The sequence below is a fragment of the Sturnira hondurensis genome, unplaced genomic scaffold, assembly GCF_014824575.4.
Source record: "Sturnira hondurensis isolate 20B ecotype Veracruz unplaced genomic scaffold, ASM1482457v3 Scaffold0008196, whole genome shotgun sequence".
NCBI classification, from domain to species: Eukaryota; Metazoa; Chordata; class Mammalia; order Chiroptera; family Phyllostomidae; genus Sturnira; species Sturnira hondurensis.
In genome coordinates, this window is record NW_028080827.1 from 9,971,288 (window position 1) to 9,988,690 (window position 17,403).

A 17,403-nucleotide genomic window follows, 5' to 3' on the forward strand; every position below is an offset into this window, starting at 1 on the left:
TATTGCATAAATCTTATGCAATATTTTATCTTATTTGGCTTGTGGCTGGTCATTTAACTCCTGGCTTATATTATCTTTCCGAAATTCAGAAGTTTAAACATTTTTTTAAATTTATGATTTTCTTCATGGTTTCGGCTTCTTGTAAATTGTTTAAAAATCTTTCCTGATCCAGAAGTAAAGCCAAGCCTAAAATTTCAGGCCACTTAACCCTCTACATTTCTCTTCTGTTTTGGCTTCCCATAGATATTCCTCTTGTTTTTAGGCCAGAATATGTCTTTTTAGTTTTCTATCCTTGTATTTTACCTATAATTGCTATGTATTTGGAGAAGAGGGAGTATATCCAGGCAGGAACTTATTACTGCCCCATCTTGGTAAGTCACCTTTTCCCCGCCAGCTTTAGGGAAGGTTACACTTCTAAAAAAAGATTATTTCCCCGCTTATGGATCACATATCCTTTGAAATATTAAATTAATTGTTTCAAGTATAATGATCTAGTCATATTATAACTATTCAAATCTCTTAACCACTTACACTTAAAAATTATACATATTCAAAATAGCTATAAGAGATGACATATATTTTCTACCTAAAATGTTCTATTTATGCTTTGAAATTGAGCAGTGGTTTCTTAAAGATATATATAAACATCTTTGTTTTTCATAAAGTTAAAATTTGGACACAATCCTTAAAAATCTCTGTGTTTAATGAATTCAAATTACAACCCCACAAGAGGGACTTCTGAGGAAAAGTCCATTTAGCAAGCTCCTTAATTTTTTAGGAACTGAGCTGTAAAATACACAGATGTGATACTCTAATAATTATAACTGAATACAGTCACTGTAATTCTTCTTTTAATCTAATGGTTTTCTTCAAATAGTAAAGTATTTTTCACATTATCGAATACTAACAATATTTCAGAAAATATCAGCCCTGGCTGGTGTGGCTCAATGGACTGGGTGCTGGCCTGTGAGCTGAAAGGTCACTGGTTTGATTTCCGGTCAGGGAATATGCCTGCATTGCAGGCCAAGTGCCCAGTCAGTGTTTCCCTCACACATTGATATTTCTCTCCCTCTCTTCTTCCCTTGCCCTCTCTCTAAAAGTAAAAAATAAAATAAAATAAAAATCGTATGTACTGATATGTTTGTTATTTCAAAAGGAACTATTAACTAATATATCTGTTATTTAACTGAGGCTACAATGACAGGGTGTATAATGAAACAAAATACTATCAGTTCAAAGACCTTAGTGCCAAAGCTTTCACATTTGTTTCCTACCTCCAGGGATAAGAACACTTTCTTTACATAATGCCAACTATGTTTTTAATCTGACTGATTCATTGATTCTATACACAAAGCTATTAGACTACTAGGAATCCTAGCCCTTACCCTTAAAAGCAAGAGCTTGGGGCGATAACTGGAGGCCTTGAGAGTATTTGAAGCATTTGTAAAAGTGACCTCTGGGCAACTTCAAGCCCTAAAGGATGCTTTTAGTGTTTGCAAAAACAGCAGGAAGTTCCTAATCCTTTTTTTTTCCTTAAAAGAAGAGATAAATATCTTTGATTTGGGATCACAACATCCAGAGTACTCTGGAATTACAGCCTCCAAAACATCCTGAGTACTGAGGATCCAAACTAGAGGTATGCAGAGAAAATAATACTGGTTTTAAGATAAAAAAGAGCTAATCTTTAAGCCAAAATGTCAGTGAAAGAAACTCAAAAAGCAATTTACTACTGCTGGCTTGGTCTCTCAATTAACACCGACTCCAAGTGAGAGGAAACCTTTGTGATAAAACATTCAGATGAACAGCTGGCACAAGTTAAAGGAAAAGACACGGGTAAATTATTCAGTAAGTGCACGACTACTATAATAAAATGCTCAACACTTACAAAAATTCTCAAGGGGATGAGGGAGGGTATAAGTGAAATGAGTGATGATGGAAGGAGACTTAACCTGGGGTGGTGAACACACAATACAGTGTACAGATGATCTGTTGTGGAATCGTGCACCTGAAACCTGTGTAATTTTGTTACCCAGTGTCACCCCAATAAATTAAAATATAAATAAATAAAAGGAAAGAAAATGAGTCCCTAAACTGTAAACACTGTAAAATATCATGATCACATAATATACACACATGCAGAGATGAATGGAAGTAAATTTGTCAGAATGTTACCAGCAAAAGAAAAATTTCAACAATTGCTCACATTATTTTTTTAGATACTGTCCAAAAACCATCAGATAAACAAAGTATATCACTCTCCTTAAAAGAGAATAATTATTTGCCACCAACTTACAAATGAATTTAGACTGATAATCAGCTGTCCAAACACAAGTTTATATCAATCACAATATTCCAGTATACTGTTAACTAAGACCAAGTTTTTATTCAGAATTAAAGTATGGGCTGAAAAATGACTGTCCCTCTGCACACTACAGCACTTTTCCCTACCTCTTTAGTCCATGTGACCTAGAAGGCAAGGAGTCATTGAGGAGGTTTTGAAGTGTCAGAGGATCTCAAGAGAATGCTGCAACATCGTCATAATGTGGAAACTACCTTAAAGTGCTGAGAGGATCTAATCTTCAAGAATTAGAGTATAATCTAGTTTTTGATTTTTGTCTAAATGACCAGACTACCAAAAGGGAAAAAAATCACCTCTTTGCCTTTTCTATTTTCTTTTTCTATCTACTTAGTTAAAACATACAAAGATATTAAGAGTTCTTAGGACTGTAACTGCTGAGTTTATTATGATGTAGAAAAAGGAATTTTGGCCCTGGCTCGTGTAGCTCAGTGGATTGAGCTCAGGCCTACGAACCAGAAGATCATGGTTTGATTCCCTGTCAAGGCACATGCCTGGGTTGCAGGCCAGTTCCCAGCAGGGGCCAGTTCCCAGCAGGGGATGCACCAAAAGCAACCATACATTGATATTTCTCTCCTTCTCTCCTTCCCTTCTCTTCTAAAGATAAACAAATAAAAAATTAAAAAAAAAAAAGAAAATGCAACTTTAAAAAAAAGTAATTTTGTAGACATACAGGTAACAAAAATATATTATATATGTACACATGTATTCATGTGCGTATATATACATATATATTTATAAAACTTGATAACCCCTAAATCTCAAGCTGTTATTATGAAATTAAGACTTTTGCATTTTTAAATGAGATTCATGTTTAGTAACATTCTCACGAGTAAAGTGGTATGCCAGCTATGGTAAAAGCTGTGGCTTTAAAGCTACATGATACCAAAAACACCTTGATGAAAGTGGAAAACATAGCCATTGATGCAAGGGCTTAAGTTACATGACACAACTAAGTGATGGAGAAACATCCACATCCCTATCTCTTTACTGGTCCTTCCTGATGTCACAGTGACCTGACCTTTATAGGAAAGCAGAAAAATGTATACATTTAACACAGGGGAAATAGTCTAATTTATTTCAAACAGAATACTTTAACTAAAATATAAATGATATTTTACAGAAAACAGTAGACACAAAAAGGCATGACACAACAAATCATTTTGTATTAAAAACTGACAAAATCTGGGTAAAGCACAATATTACACTGTAGTGGAATCTAGTATGCAATGACTTTAAGAAGCCTTTGAGGGTAATGGCTCTCTCCTGCTGATTTATGAGATGTTTCTTTCAACCATGCCTCTCTAGTAATTCTATGCAAGAGAGAAAAAGCAAAAGGCCACAATGAAGGTGTCTGGGATATGCCATCTGAAAGCTTTTATGCTTCTGAAGAAAGTAAGTTATGACCTTTGACATTGTGCTCTGGTGCCGAAGAAACTGCTCATAAATGGATGTCAGTAAGGAAGCAGAAATCAATAATTTCATTTAATCTGGTAAACCATTATGTAATGGGACACAACATGTTTGAAGAGCCAAATGCCCTCTTATTAATGACATTTATGTTGCTATTTCATTAAGATGAAAGCTTTGTTTCCCTCTTTCATATTTTAAAAAATCATAATTTTCGCTATCACATATGAAATGATATCATATATGAAATGATATTGTGTCCAGCATCTTAACACAAACCCACTTTTTCTTTTAAAAAAACCTATAAAAATTCATGTATATTTTTAATGCATACTTTCATTTGACCTTCTTAAATACAGATATACCAAGTTTATAAGGCTAGGCCTCTTAAGACTCAAATTACTATTCATAAATAATTTTATACCCACATACATATGTAACTGGTTTTATAAATATACATACTTTAAACCCACTATCTTAGTTGGGTTGCTTGTTAAAATTGAATACTTGAATTGTTTAGAAAAGCTGTAATACCAAAAATAGGAGTTGGGGGATTGACTGTTTTCCTTGTCTTAATTAATTTTACTAAAAATTTTCAAATATTTACAGATGAATGAGAAATGGTTGCATTTATTAAACTGCATCATTATCTGCAAAACTGAGATTAGAAGATAAAATAAAGAACAGGGAAGTTTGCTTAAAAATCATTATTTCCTTTTCAAGTTGAAGACCTAATAGACTAAATTTTTAGAAACATGTAAGTTGAGGGAAAATCAATTTAAGAGACAGCACAAAGACCTTTAATAAACAAATGACGAATGCCTTTTAATGGTTTTATATACTCACTGATTATTATTTTTAACAAGTATGTTCCCAAAGGATAAGCTGTATATGTTTAACAGTTATTTCAGATAAAATAAATAGCAATTTAACCATTTGCACTAGTTAAGTAACTAAATTTTCAGATAATCATATTAATGAAAGTTTCAGAAAAGTGTAAAATGGTATTATTTTGCTAAATCAGAGACTAGCCCTGGCCAGGTGGCTCAGATGGTTGGAGCACTGTCCCAAGCACCAAAAGGCTGCGGGTATGATCCCCAGCTGGGGCGCGTACAGAGGAAACCAACTGATGTTTCTCTCCCACTTCCTCTCTTTCTAAAATCAATAAACATATCCTTGGGTGAGGATTAAAATAATTTAATCACAGCAGAATAGTACTATTTCTAATTTGAAAGTAATAATGTCAAACAATATTAAAACCATGGGAAATTGTCCCATTGTTAAATTTTAGGCAAAATTCAATGTCCCTATTGCTTCTTTTCACTCTACTGAAACTGCTCTGAGACTTTAATGATCTATTAGTTGCCTGGCACAACAGGTATTTTTCAAGTCTTGTCTTAATGAAATGCTCTGTTGTATCTGATGTTGTCTCATAAACTCTCTGAAACTTCTCCCGTGACTTCTGTACATCACTGGTTTTCCACTTGGCTTCCTGACCACTGTTTTTGTCTCTGTTTGTTGCCCATGCTTCATGCACAGTACCCTCATTCTGCTCAAAACCATGACTTCAATTCCACATCAGTCAGTCCTGGTGATTTTCAACTTGATACCTTCAAGCCATGCCTTTCCTGACTTTACCAGCTCTCTTAAACCATGTGCTAGACAGCTCCACCTACACATCTCCCAGAAATCTTAAAACATTTTCCCAGCCAAACTCACAACCTTATTCCTTTTATTAGCTCCTTCTCCTGTGTTCTCTGTGTTAGTTGATTGTACCACCATTTACCAAGTCATCCAAACAAGAAATATTGACATCATCCTGAACTTCTTGCTTTCCTTTACTCCCTACACCTAACAAGTACTGCTATTTTTAATCCTAATCTGGCCTAAAAATCTATCTTCCTTTCATCCTCTTACACATGCTCTAGTCCAGACCCTTATGAGTTCTGACCATCACAGTCTCCATCTGCCTCCCACCCTGTTCACTCATCTTCTGTTCTCACATGCTCCTGCAGACCAATCTATAAAACAAACGGACCAATCCAAATCCCCTGCAGCTCCCACCACTCATGGGTTACATTCCAGGTTTCTCAATAGGGCAGGTGGTATATCATGAGTATTTATTTTCTTAAGTGGATCTTGCCCACATCTTCAACTCCATTTCTAGCCACCATTTCCTTGGAATTTACTTTCTAGCAACACCAAACAGCTTATTATTTCACACATACCATGTTGTTCCTTACTACTACACCTTTTTGACTCATCCAACTGAAATCTAGGTTTCCTTTAAAATTCAGCTTAGGGATCACTCCCACAAGGATCTCTCCCTAGGTGCTCCCTACCCCCCACCCCAGATGTGTAGATGAATGGGGAACTAAAGTATTTGGAGGCAAAATGTCATGATGTCTACCACAACTTACATTTCTAGAGAGAAAGACAAAGAGTAAATGTGGCAAATGTTAATTAATAGCTAAGAATCTAGGTGAAAGGAATTCATGTGTTCATTACACTATCCTTCCATTTTTCTGTAGATCTGAAATTTTTCAGCATAAAGTTAAAAAAAACTAGTATCATATATGTAACTCTACCAAGGGTATATACTCTACTATTACATAAGCATACTGCTTTAGTGACTGCTTACTTATGAATTTCTTTTTCCCAATAACGTATCATTGAGTCAGGCACTGTTTTTTAAATTAATTGTGTCATTCTCAAGACCTAGCAGAGTACCTTTCAATAAGTATTTTTTTGAGAAATGTATTTTTCTACACTTGAAAGCTATACAATTTTATTAAACAATGTCAGTCCCCCAAAATATTAGAAAGATGTAATAATCAAAACAGTGTGGTACTGGCATAAAGGTAGACATATAAACCAATGGGAGACAAGAGAGAGTCCATAAATACACCCCTATATATCTATAGCCAACTGATTTCAACAATGGTACCAAGTCCATTCAATGGGGAATGGATAGTCTCCTCAACAAATGGTGCTGGGACAATTGGATTTACACATACAATAGTGTGAAATTGGATTCCCATCATTTGATTTGATATGATGGGAATTCTTAGATATGACACTAAAAGCATATGCAATAAAGAAAAAGAAATTGAACTTCTTCAAAATTAAAAACTTTCATGCATCAAGGAATATTATCAAGAAAGTAAAATGACAAATATAGAAGTGAGGAAAATATTTGTATGTCATAAAACTAGTAAGGGTTTACTATCCAGAATACATACGTGACTCCTACAACAACTCAATCACAAGATCAACAACCCAACTTTTTCCTGAATAGACATTTCTCCAAAGGAAATACACAAATGGCTAATAAGAACATGAAAAGGTGTCAACATCATCAGTCATTAAAGAAACACAATTCAAAACCATAGTAAGCTAGCACTTCACACCTACTAGGTTGGTATTTTTTACAAGATTTTATTTCTGTATTTTGAGAGAGAGAGAGGAAGAGGGGGGAACAGAGAGGAAGAGAAACATCAATGTGAGAGGGAATTGTCAGTATGTTGCCTCTCGTAAGTGCCCCACCCAAACCCACAACCCAGGCATGTGCCCAGATCAGGAATCCAACCTGTGACCTTTCACTTTGTAGGAGGGCACCCAACTAACTGAGCGATATCGGTCAGGGCAGTAGGTTGGGTTGTTTTTTTTGTTAGTTAAAATAACAAGTGTTGGTGAGATATGGAAAAGTGGAATCCCTCAGGCATTAATGCTGGGACCATAAAATAGTTCAGCCACTGTGGGAAACAGGTTGGTGGCTCCCACAAAGGTTAAATATAGAATTACCAAATTACCACTCCTAGATACATGCCCAAAAGAATTGAAAACAGTGACTCAAAAAGACAGCACCGGTGTGCTGATGTTCACAGCAGAAAGGTTCACAATAGCCAAAAGATGGAAACAATCCAAGTATCCATCAACAGATGACTTGACTAGATAACTAAAATATGGTGTATCATAGAATGAAATCTTATTCAGTCACAAAAAGGAACAAAGTTCTAATATGTACTACGCCATGGATGAACCTTGAAAATATTATGCTAAGTGAAAGAAGCTATATACAAGAGATCACATACTATATGATTCCATTTTTATGATAATATCCACAATATTATACAAATCTATAGACACAGAAATTAAGTTATTGGGTCCAAGGAGTAGGAGAGGCCAGAATTGGGACATATGGGGCTTCTTTTTGAAGTGATGGATGTAGTGACAGATGAAGTGGTAAAAACCACTGAATTACACACTTGAGAAGGATGAACTTTGTGGTATGTGAATTCTATGTGAAAAAAATGTTATTAAAATTTTTCACGATAGACATAGGTTGTCACTCTTCCCCTCTTTGCATGAGATAATAACGACACATCCTCAACCATGTATTTAAAACCCAATCTTCTGGTTACCAAAAAGCCTTGTCCCACTGCAGGTTACTCAGAGAGACACTGAAAAGGACTGCATTAATAGCCCACTTCCATTTGGACAGATATATTAACCAACACTGAACTTCTAAAAGGGCGGAGGCTCAATCTCCCTGCATTCAGGTTATAGGCAAGAAAATAAGCTCCACAAAGTGTTAAGCACAAATAAAAACTGAAACACATTAGTAGTTTTATTTCAAAATCACCTATTGACTATATCATCATCATCAACAAAATCCATACAAATACAGTAAGTTGTACAATGATATAAATAAAATATTTTTAAAATAAATATTAAGAAGGGTCTTTAATCTCAGTTTCAGTTTTGTTACCCTTCTCTTTTCTATATTCTGGGTTTTATGATATATATGAATAAAAAAGACACATTTCCACACAATATGCAGCATAAAATCTTTATTTCAGCATTGGGAATTCATGACTAGACATGGCAAACCTGAGCTCTGGTCCCAGGTCTAGCAGCTGTGCCCTTCAGCAAGGCAGTATCTCCTTCCAGTTTCATATTCCTTACTTGCAAAACAAAAATTTCTAAAACTGCAAGTTGTGATCCTACTCATGTTAGAAGGAAGGCAGAATGACACTGCAAGTCAAATTAGGAAATCAAGACTCTCTACTGATTGAGTAGGATAAGTTTCAGGGAATCTTAAGCCTCTCTCTTCAAAATGTTCATTACCAGTTATCTTAACAAGTATTTAAAAATTTAAAAATCACTGGAAAGTAATACTGTATTTTCTTTGTTTCCCTTTTATTTCAATTTTTAGAACGTCATCCCTTTCTGAAAGATGCTTAACAGAGTAAAACCTGATTGTCAGCCTCTATCTCTTGTGATAAGGAATGGTAGAGTCACTTTTAGTATGTTAAGAAACTGGTCACCTCTCTACTGACCAACTGTGGGTTCAGTAATAACTTCTCACTGTATCACCTGCTAAGCAGCAAAATTCTCTCTCACAATATCAGAGCTTCCTAACTGACTTCTGGTGGACTGAAAATTAAATTTCACAAAGCTTCTTTCTGTATTAATTATCATAGCTTTCTAAAAATGTAAATCATCCAGGTAAAGATACTTGCAGGCTTTGAAGAAATCATATTTCACCACTGAGGTAACTTCAAAAACCCTTTGGTAAAAATTTTGATAATATTATTGCTTTACTGAAGTTGGTCCCTCACTTAAAATTAAGTTAAAGGTATTACTAAGTCACAGTGTAAAAATGTGACTTTCTTGAACACATAAAAAGTAAATTATTTTTATTAAGAAAACAGTAAACACATTTTACTGGCAAACTAATTTAAGAAAAGCTGTAATCTCCCTTTTAAAAAGAAATACCAAAATGGCAATACCAACATCAAAGCATTTTTCCCTATTTTGTGTCTACTCTGAGGTCAATATTTTAATTGAAGTTACTATAAATCCAATCAGAGGGACTCAAGTTAATTCAGTTTGAAAGCTGGGGTGGGGGGTGAACTTAAAATTTATCATTCTTAATAAGAATTGGTGACAGTGGTGGGGAGCAAGTATAATCTACTTCTATTAAAATACATCCTCAAGAAAGTTTATCAAAACTCTCTTAAAATGAAATCAGCACTTATTTTTAAACACTGAGTCTATAAATATCAGAATATACTGTTAATTATTAGCAGGACCAGACACATATTTGTAAAATACCTCTCCAACACTCCGACAACCTTTAAAGTAGCACAACCACCCTGGACTGCCCAGTCTCAGACAAAGTAACTTACTTTTCTAGGCTCTAAAAGTAGTACTAGTTCAGCCCTGGCCAATGTGGCCCACTTGGTTGGAGAATCATCCTGTAACCAAAAGGCTGCAGGTTCAATTCCCAGTCAGGGCACATACCTAGGTTATGAGTTCCATCACTGGTCTGGGCACATATGGATTCCCAGTCTAGGTACATATGGGAGGCAACCAATCAATGTTTCTCTCTCCTCCTTCCTCTCTCTCTAAAAGCAATGAAAAAGTGCCCTCAAGTAAGGATAAAAAATAGATAACTAGATAGGTAGATAGATAGATAAAGAGATGGATAGGAAGGACTAGCTCAAATTATCATACTGGTTGGAGATCTCCCCCCTCTCCAAAGGTTCATGGGAAGAGTATGAGTTCTTAAAAGTACCAAGTTAAATAATGGCCAACCTTTTTCCGAAATGACTTAAAGGGTTCTTTTGCAATGTGATTGGATTTAGTCTTATAAAAATATTATTTATTGGCCATTTACTTAGAATTATGATAATAGCACTATAAAAATAAGGGCACTGTTTTGCTCAACTACCATCCCCTCTTTTTCCCCCAAGCTATCCATTTTAACACATAAGACAAGTAAGGATCAGAATGATTAAGTGATTTGTCTCATTAAGTCACCAGCAATGGGGAAGAAATGCATGGCTTTCCTACCTCTTTGTCATTCTTTTTGCTTTTCCACAGTAGTTATCAGCAACTCAATAAAAAATATAGCAGCACTAAGAATATTTACCAGATATTGGAACTTATCAATGTCATAATATTGTTATGAAATAGCAAGAACATTAAAATTCTATTTTGACACAAATACTACTTTCCTCAATTATAAGAAAAATGTGCGTTTTCCTCTTTTATTTTGAACTATTTTGCTCTATTCCAAGCACTTTTTTGGAGTAGAACATGTGGTACACCAAATGTTCAGTCAGCCTTTCTCAGCATTAGAGCCACTTACTAAAAGATTCTGCTTCCTCTTTCATCCATCTCAACTTGCCAGTTGGGCCACCAGTGGCTATTGGCCTTCACAGGTAACCACCTACAGGTAGCAACAATCTCAACTTTTAGTAGCACAAACAGCTAAACAAAACAGAAGCAAATATAAACAGTGATATACTACAAACAGTATTTCAATAATAACCACTCAAAATTTGCCTGCACCTTTATATGTTAACATACTTTAGTGTCTAATTATTTTCCCTTTACTCACCCCTTGATGCCCTCTCAAGATGCTACCATCTTCACATTATTATCTGCAGGAAGTTAAATTGCCTCTCCCCCAAATAAGTCTATGGAACCATTGAATTAGCTGAAAAGATTCCCGTTAACCATTCACCCAACAAACCACCTATCACACAGCAAATGTTATTCTCTGGGCTGTTAATCACATAAAGTTTTGCTTCTCTCCACAAAAAGCATCACAACAGATGTCCTTAAATTTAACATTCACCACACACGGAGCTTTCTTGTATCTTTTCAACTCTGGTGTCTACACATCAAAAAAATAAAAGGTGCCATATAAACAGGGTTAAATAAAATCTGCATTTATTCTTTGACTAGGTATCCCCTGAAAAAGGTCTAAAATACTGAAATCAAAATAAATGGACCAACAGAAGACTGAACTCTTAATAATTTTCAATGTACTATGTGTGTGAAAAAGGAATGAACAGACAGTATCACTCCAACTTAAACAAACAATGACCCAAACACATTTTTTTTAATCCAGCTTCTTTGGCAATACTTAAAAATAGCAAATAGTTCTCTATTCAATATATTTAGCAGTGTTAACACACACACACACACAAAGGAAAATACCAAGCACAAAACAGAAACCATTAAAATGATGGCTCAGTATGACTTGGAAAGAAGTTCTCTATCATTTTCAGTGGTTCTCAACCAGCGGTGATTTTGCCTTCAAAACACAATTTTTTTGGATGTCACAACTGTGAGGAGGCATCTGGTACACAGAGGCCAGGGACGCCTGCAACATTCTACAATGCTCTTGAGAGCCTCCACAACGAAGAACTACCTATCCCCAAATGCCAACTGCACCAAGAGAAACCTTGAGATATGTAATCTACAAGAAATATCTTTTTCTTTTTTCTTTCTTTTCTTATTGTTTGGGGGGGTGGTGGTGGTAAATACTGGCAGAGTAGAAGATTTATTCTAGGTAGTACTAGAAAGACTACAAAACAATAAAAAGGCCATTTTGGAAGACTATTCCAAAGCAATATAAAACTGATTTAGAGAAAGTGGCTCATATAAAGCAGTATCATGAAAAAAAAAAACTTACACTGTTCTAAACAGGGATTACTGTAGTTTCATAAAGTAAAATTTTATTACATTTTTCATGAGGTAAATTTTAAAAAAAAAATTTGTCTTCCATCAGTCCAAAGAACTATGCCAATGAGGACACAAGTCTGTAACCAGAATGACTGCATTTACCAACAGTCACTTGATTAACCTAGCCATTATAAATGCAAATTATAAAATATATATAGACATATAAAAACAGAAAAAGGGCAAACTCTCCAGAAACTGAAAACACAAACATTTTAAATTCATGTGTTCTGCTCAATCTACAAAAATTTGACTTTTAAAGTTCATCAAAAGCAATTTCTGAGACCCAGAGGTTTAAAAAAAAGAAAAGAAACAAGGTATGTAAGTCAGGAAAGTATTTGTCAGATCAGTGTCAGAGACATTTGTAAGGACGATGCTTTTATCCTCTGCAATACATAACCCCGTAGCAGTCACTGGGCCTCAGAATTACAGCCACTGAAGGTAATTTGGTACATTTTCACCTTCTTTGCACATCACCATTGTCAGCTCCTGACTGTGAGCTTGTTCTGTGCAGATTACCACGTTAAAGCTACTGCCAATATTGTTTCAATGATCCCCAGTGTGCCTTCTTCCTCTCTTAATTACCAAGATTTAAATGAGTTTAAAAAATGCTTCAATAAAAAGCCTGAACACTATAAACTCTCAGAAGTATGAAAATAACACTGACTGACAATGAAAACTTTATTTGGGTTACAATTTTTAGAATTTCTCTTAAGACAATAATCACAGCTGCTTCTAAAATTCAAGTATGATCCTCAACAAAATGCCTCAACATTACTGATAGTTTTTAATATAAATAGTAATTGCCAGTTTAAAAGCTAAAAGTAATCAATTGTAATTGAGTGCTATGCCATTAACAAATAAACATAATCTCTGAAAACTGTAGTTGAGAATATTAGGGTTTTCAAAAAAAGTGATCTCAAATGCATTTACTTATTAATTGAAAATCTCCTTCAACCTAAAACCCTGGTTAAAAGATTTTTTTTTTTGCTATTCTTTTAAATTGCCCTGGATTTCATCAATAGGCCCAGCTGTTAAATTGAGGAGCAGCCACAACAAATCCGTGGGCAAACAACTGCTCTGAGTGAGACCCTTTCTCCAGATAATCAGAGATAGTTGACAAAAGAGAGGCATACCAAATGCCCTTCAAAATTCCATTAAGAAGCTGGACAGAAGCAAAGTAAACAAACACATTTATATACATCTTGAAGTAAATTATAATTTACTCCTCAGTGGATCCTGCTTCGTTAAAAAATAAAATTTCCAACAACTGTGCAAAACAGTGAGATAGTGTTACATATTTCTGAAAATGAGAAATGATTCTCACTATTCAACTGAAGTGGGAAAAACTGGTTCCATTACCCAGCAATTACCAGGTAGGTACCTGATAAACCTTTTAAGTAGACAGACTCTAAGAATCAAGTGTCATTGTAAGACTATAGAACTGTAGGTGCTTTTACTTCCCTGAGTTAACTTTCGCAATTTTAAGGTGAATCTTAAAGTCAGTTTTTAAGTTAAACATGTCCTTTTGAACCATACCCCTTCCTTTTAAAGATCATTTTTCTTGGATCCCAGAAAGCATCATCTGAACCTCGCCTACAGTATCATCAGACTGATCTCTCTAAACACCTCAGTTCTGTCTTATTTTTCCAAAATCAGATGAGTTTAGCTTTTGTGTCAGCACTCGGAAATTAGGGAAGGTAACTTTAACTGCATGATTTGAAGTGAACATGCATGCAGATAAGACTTTGTCCTTTACAGCCTCTACAAAGCTCAATAAACAGTGGCAGTATAGCAAAATCTTGGGTCCAAGATCATTAATAAAACTCAGAATGTAGGGTAATAGTCTCCCTTAAAAATTATTTTCCACCCAAGTGAACAGACGTGAAAACCTATGAAATATAAGTCAGCTTTATATTCTCTTTCCCTCCACCCTAAGACTTCGATTCCCACCTTTTATGGAAAGGAAATAAACAACGAGCTTCCTGTGCAATCACTAGCTTACAGCCAGTCTTTTACACATCACAGAACACACCACCTCCTCCTTTACTTCCCTCAAATGTCTCTTATCTTAATTTAAACTTGTTGAAATACGAGACCGTTTTACCTCACTAATGCTTTCCTATGAAATTTATCTTACTTATTTCAACATTAAGAATGCAAGAAACGTCAAGATGTCCTTAGTTTATTTCTTACTCTTAAAGCATTTAAAGTATTTACATAGTGAAGACATAGCACCCATGAAAGTGAAAATCTGATTTGCCAAAAGTTTAAAATATTTAAATTTATAGGAAATGGTTTAATCTTCTGTTCTTACTATAGAACTAGAAAAGGGTCTCCCAACATCACTCTCCTATTCCAATTACACGAAAATGTAAAACAGCTAAAACTGGCTATCAATTAAAAGGATTACCTGTTTAAAAAAACTAAATGTTACTTTAACCCTATACTTTCCTTTAAAAAAGGGATGCCTTAGAAAAACTAAGCTAGACAAATTCTTTTGTGCTTGGATGAACAACAGGAAAGTAAAGCCTCCAGGCCTGTGGGGAGGAACCTTGTCCCCGAAGCAGGCTCTGATGTGCTTGGGAGATAAGGCTCCATAGTGACACTTAAGGAAAGGCCTGTTCACATTTGAATTTCTGCATTCCTCAGGAACAATTCGTGGCAATAACTAACTTTGCAGAAGAGCTACATGAAAGCTTTGGCCAATGAATGAGGGTCATCTGCTCTTTATCACAAGGGTAAACCTCATCCTGGCCAGTTTCTAACCTTTTAACCCTGTGAATTCCTAATTTACACATGAATAATGGAATTCTTGCCTACAGTGTAACTTTCAGCTTCTAGTTCCTAAATTTGGAAACCAAGACTTGATTGTCTGTGTGTTTAAAATCTAAAACTTATCCAGATTAAAGTTTTAGATTTTCAGATGCTGTATTATTACACTTCTGAACCAAAAGATATGCTTGCTGACAAAATCTTTGACCAGAATATAAAAAGGACATACTTGCACCCTGCTGCTATCAATAACTAGGAGAGAACTAGCTTTTAAAAAAACAAACAAACCAGAATGTCCAGTTAATGCCTATTCTCCTCCTATTTAATATATATTATATCTTTACCCTGAACACAGGATAAAGCCATATGAGGCCATATCATTGGACATTACTTCTTAGATATCAGAACTTTGTGAGTTCAGAATCTCTAAGAAATCTTCTATATCTAAAGAAAAATTTGAACTCACTATGCACTTCTTCTTTTAATGTATACACATGAAAAGCGTGGTCCCTAAAACTGACTACAGTTGACATTTAATAGCAAAGCAACGTTCTATATAGTCTCATTGGAAACTTTTTAATACTTATAATATGAAAACTACTTCATAGGAACCTTAAAAATGACTCACATCTAATTAAGTGTTTATTAATAATTTTTATAAAGATTCAAAAAATATAAAGATACTCAGAAAGTCAATACTAACATTTGTTTTACTTTGTTTTACTAACATATGTTACACTATGTTAGCAAAACATAGTCTTAGTAATTTTATAGTCTACACATCTGTTCAGACTATGAAATCTGAAAGCTCTGTGTGATTTCAAAGTATTTCTGGGTACCCCTGGATTCTGTCAGGCTTCCAAAGAGGTCCTGGCAACAACTTGTGGTCATTTCTAATGCTTCATCTTTTAATGCCCATCCACCCCTCTCCAACTTTCCATCCTGCCCTTCTACTCTCCAGCAAGGTAATACCAGTTACAGCTTCTAAGCATGAAAATACAAGATTTCTCAAACTTGAAAATGTAGAAAAATTACAACTCTCTAAATACTCTATAATAGATAAAAATTAAATGAATAAAACATAACATAAAAAACATACTCTCTTGAAAACAGTACTGCACAGAAAAACCATTACTCAGCAACAACAACACTAATTACTGGCCAATGGTTACAGCAAGAAAGAAAGTTTACCAAAAAATTATCTCGGGTTTAGGTTATTTTTGTGCAGAGGTGGCTAGAATTGGAAACTTCTACTTTTTGGACATATTTCAATAAAAAAATACCTTTGCTTGCAATTTATTTTCTACAGTTGATTATTGTACAACTAAAAAATTACTAACATGAGAGTGACACAAACATGGCCATAAACTATTATAGTAAAATCACCTAAGAACCCACTACCTTATGCTTCCTAAAAGCATAAGCATAAGCATAAGCATTTCAACTGTGTAGCCTCTGAAGAAACTACTTCCTAAAGACTATGCCTTATCTCAAGAGCTCCTTTTTCCTATTGCTCATCTTTTCAATGATCAATTTGTAGTTGTAGTGCAGAATCTATTTTTGGTGCATCAACAAAGGCATGTAATTAGGATGCCTGTAAAACTATTTTTAGATACAGTTGTGTAGATTTTTTCATTAAGGTTTAAATTGTCTATTATAATGCTGAGTGCTGCACTCACCTGAAGCCACGAAAAGCCAATGAGAACAAGGGAGAGTAACCTACCTATCCTAGGCCTATCTTTATCGTCAACAGTCATCAGTTCAACCACCCAGCAATGGATCACCTGGACAATCAGTTGATGTGATGGGTTGTTACTACAAAGAAAATCATTAGACAGCAAACTTTATGACAACTGGAAAAGTGTGGTCAAATCTGGTTTAAGTCCATTAGGCATAATATGGAAATGGCCTTAATCTCTCTGTCTCAGCAGGAAAAGACTAGGAATACTTCAAAGGCTTGAGAGTTACTGACCAATGCCCTTTCTTACAATTAAAAGCAACATGGGTGATCTTAAAGCAGTCAGAGAGATGGAAGGTTGAGCTATAAGAAAGATTTAGCACTCAAGGGCCATTTACAAAGCAGAAAGATTTGCTTGTAATTTTAAAATGTAATTACTCTTGTACAAAAGAGTAGGTTTTTTTTTGAACAACTGTTGTTGTGTTGGCCAAATTTTTGCACTCAACTCTTCTCATTGTGTGAAACATTTCAATTTATATAAAGTCACCTCTACAGGTTTCGTTGTTCTAAACCTAATTTGACTTTGTTCTCAACAACTCATTTCAATTTTAAATTTTTTTCTTAGATTTTTCTGCCTGCTGTT

The 17,403-nt window shown here is 34.9% G+C and overlaps 1 protein-coding gene across 1 annotated transcript in view; it reads right to left on the bottom strand.

The window, feature by feature from the left end:
• The window catches only part of PRTG (protogenin), a 141,070-nt gene that overhangs the window by 120,861 nt on the left and 2,806 nt on the right, over positions 1-17,403 (bottom strand). The window lies entirely within an intron of this gene.